Raw genomic sequence first — 4016 nt, 5'->3', positions numbered from 1 at the left:
TCTTATCTTTTCCTTCTTCCATTCTTTTTTTCTTATACCTACATAAGGAATCTCTATACTGTGACATAGAGGATTCCATATTTTCTTTCCTGTTCTCTTCTTTTTCATATGATCAGAAACAAGGATAAGAACATTCTTGTTGAAGCTAATCCGGAACCTGAAAGGACTCTGAAGAGGAAGCTAAGGGAAGCTAAAGCACAACTCTCTGGAGAAAATCTAACAAAAATTTTCGAAAAAGTAGACATGGCCGAAAATAATAATAATGGTGGAGATGCAAGGAGGATGCTTGGTGACTTTACTGCACCAAACTCCAACTTACATGGAAGAAGCATCTCAATCCCTGCCATTGGAGCAAACAATTTTGAGCTAAAACCTCAATTAGTTTCTCTGATGCAACAGAATTGCAAGTTTCATAGACTTCCATCAGAAGATCCTTTTCAGTTCTTAACTGAATTCTTGCAGATCTGTGATACTGTTAAGACCAATGGGGTTGATCCCGAGGTCTACAGGCTTATGCTTTTCCCATTTGCTGTAAGAGACAGAGCTAGAATATGGTTGGACTCTCAACCTAAAGATAGCCTAAACTCTTGGGAAAAGCTGGTCACGGCCTTCTTAGCCAAGTTCTTTCCTCCTCAAAAGCTTAGCAAGCTTAGAGTGGATGTACAAACCTTCAAACAGAAAGAAGGTGAATCCCTCTATGAAGCTTGGGAGAGATACAAGTAACTGACCAAAAAGTGTCCTTCTGACATGCTTTCAGAATGGACCATCCTGGATATATTCCATGATGGTCTGTCTGAATTATCTAAGATGTCATTGGACCATTCTGCAGGTGGATCCATTCACCTAAAGAAAATGCCTGCAGAAGCTCAGGAACTCATTGACATGGTTGCAAATAACCAGTTCATGTACACTTCTGAAAGGAATCCTATGAGTAATGGGACGCCTCAGAGGAAGGGAGTTCTTGAAATTAATACTCTGAATGCTATATTGGCTCAGAATAAAATATTGACTCAGTAAGTCAATATGATTTCTCAGAGTCTGAATGGATTGCAAGCTGCATCCAACAGTACTCAAGAGGCATCTTCTGAAGAATAAGCTTATGATCCTGAGAACCCTGCAATAGCAGAGGTGAATTACATGGGGAACCCTATGGAAATACCTATAATTCCTCATGGAGAAATCATCCAAATTTCTCATAGAAGGATCAACAAAAGCCTCAACAAGGCTTTAATAATGGTGGAAGAAACAGGTTTAGCAATAGCAAGCCTTTTCCATCATCATCTCAGCAACAGACAGAGAATTCTGAGCAGAGTCCATCTAGCTTAGCAAATATAGTCTCTGATCTATCTAAGGCCACTCTAAGTTTCATGAATGAAACAAGGTCCTCCATTAGAAATCTGGAGGCACAAGTGGGCCAGCTGAGTAAAAGGGTCACTGAAACTCCTCCTAGTACTCTCCCAAGCAATACAGAAGAGAATCCAAAAAGAGAGTGCAAGGCCATTACCTTACTTGGTGTGGCCGAACCCAGAGAGGAGGAGAAGGACGTGAATCCTAGTGAGGAAGACCTCCTGGGACGTCCATTGACCTATAAGGAGTTTCCCTTTGAGGAACCAAAGGAATCTGAGGCTCATCTAGAGACCATAGAGATTCCATTCAACCTGCTTCTGCCCTTCATGAGCTCTGATGAGTATTCTTCCTCTGAAGAGGATGAAGACATTACTGAAGAGCAAGTTGCTAAATACCTTGGTGCAATTATGAAGCTGAATGCCAAATTATTTGGTAATGAGACTTGAGAAGATGAACCTCCCTTGCTCACCAATGAACTGAATGCATTGGATAGGCAGAAATTACCTCAAAAGAAACAAGATCCTGGTAAATTCTTAATACCCTGTATCATAGGCACCATAACCTTTGAGAAGGCTCTGTGTGACCTGGGGTCAGGCATTAAGCTTATGCCACTCTCTGTAATGGAGAAACTGGAAATCTTTGAGGTACAAGCTGCAAGAATCTCACTAGAGATGGCAGACAATTCAATAAAACAGGCTTATGGATTAGTAGAGGACTTGTTAGTAAAGATTGAAGGCCTTTACATCCCTGCTGATTTCATAATCCTAGACACTGGGAAGGATGAGGATGAATCCATCATCCTTGGAAGACCCTTCCTAGCCACAGCAAAAGCTGTGATTGATGTGGACAGAGGAGAGTTGGTCCTTCAACTAAATGAGGATAACCTTGTGTTTAAAACTCAAGGATCTCCTTCTGTAACCATGGAGAGGAAGCATGAAAAGCTTCTCTCACTACAGAGTCAACCAAAGCCCCCACAGTCAAACTCTAAGTTTGGTGTTGAACCCCCACATTCAAACTCTAAGTTTGGTGTTGGGAGGTCCCAACAATGCTCTGATCATCCGTGAGGCTCCATGAGAGCTCACTATCAAGCTATTGACATTAAAGAAGCGCTTGTTGAGAGACAACCCAATGTTATTTAATTCTATCTATTTATTTTCTATTGTTATTTTATGTTTTTTTTAGGTTGATGATTATGTGGAGTCACAAAAACTACTGAAAAATAAAAAAACAGAATGAAAAACAGCATTAAAAATAGCTCACCCTGGAGGAAGAGCTTACTGGCGTTTAACGCCAGAAAGAAGCATCAAGCTAGCGTTAAACGCCAGAAACAAGCACCAGACTGGCGTTTAACACAAGAACAGAGCATGGAAGTGGCGTTAAACGCCAGAAACAAGCAGCAAGCTGGCGTTTAACGTCAGACTTGCATTCTAAGGGCGTTTTGCACGCCTACTTGGAGCAGGGATGTTAAATCCTTGACCCCTCTGGATCTGTGGACCCCACAGGATCCCCACCTATCCCACCTCCTCTTCTCTCCTCTTCACACCTTTTCATAACTCTCTTCCCCAAATACCCTTCACCAATCACCTCCATACCTCTTCCCTATATAAACCCCTCAACACTACTCCATTTTCACACATTACAACTACCATTTCTCCCCCTTGGCCGAATACACACTTTTCCCTCCATCTCCTCCATTTTCTTCTTCTTCCACTACTTTCTTTCTTCTTTTGCTCGGGGACGAGCAAACCTTTTAAGTTTGGTGTGGTAAAAGCATTGCTTTTTGTTTTTCCATAACCATTAATGGCACCTAAGGCCAGAGAAACCTCAAGAAAGAGGAAAGGGAAGGCAATTGCTTCTACCTCTGAGTCATGGGAGATGGAGAGATTCATCTCAAAGGTCCATCAAGACCACTTCTATGAAGTTGTGGCCAAGAAAAAGGCGATCCCTGAGGTCCCTTTTAAGCTCAAAAAGAGCGAATATCCGGAGATCCGACAAGAGATTAGAAGAAGAGGATGAGAAGTTCTCTCTAATCCTATTCAACAAGTCGGGATCTTAATGGTTCAAGAGTTCTATGCAAACGCATGGATCACTAGGAACCTTGATCAAAGTAGGAACCCAAATCCAAAGAATTGGCTTACAATGATTCGGGGGAAATACTTAGATTTCAGTTCGGAAAATGTAAGGTTGGTGTTCAACTTGCCAATGATGCAAGAAAACGCACGCCCCTACATTAGAAGGGTCAACTTTGATCAAAGGTTGGACCAAGTCCTCATGGACATATGTATGGAAGGAGCTCAATGGAAAGTTGACTCAAGAGGCAAGCCGGTTCAATTGAGAAGACCGGACCTTAAGCCTGTAGCTAGAGGATGGTTGGAGTTCATCCAACGCTCAATTATTCCTACTAGCAACCGGTCTGAAATTACTGTAGACCGGGCTATCATGATCCATAGTATCATGATTGGGGAGGAAGTGGAAGTTCATGAGATTATACCTCAAGAACTCTACAAGGTGGCTGACAAGTCCTCCACTTTGGCAAGGTTAGCCTTTCCTCACCTCATTTGTCACCTCTGCAATTCAGTTGGAATTGACATAAAGGGAGACATCCTCATTGATGAGGACAAGCCCATCATTAAGAAAAGGATGGAGCAAACAAGAGATCATGGACCTCA

At 42.1% G+C, this 4016-nt stretch overlaps 1 non-coding gene across 1 annotated transcript; it reads right to left on the bottom strand.

Annotated features, from left to right (window-relative positions):
* Positions 1-645: 645 nt before the first annotated feature.
* Positions 646-753, bottom strand: LOC148562397 (small nucleolar RNA R71). Its single transcript, XR_015887030.1, has one exon. It is a non-coding gene; the product is annotated as a small nucleolar RNA R71 (small nucleolar RNA).
* Positions 754-4016: the final 3263 nt, after the last annotated feature.

This window comes from Arachis ipaensis, chromosome B6 (assembly GCF_059453495.1).
Source record: "Arachis ipaensis isolate K30076 ecotype BB chromosome B6, ASM5945349v1, whole genome shotgun sequence".
NCBI lineage: Eukaryota > Viridiplantae > Streptophyta > Magnoliopsida > Fabales > Fabaceae > Arachis > Arachis ipaensis.
The sequence above is the reverse complement of the archived record's forward strand: the minus strand, read 5'-3'. Positions and strand labels throughout refer to the sequence as shown.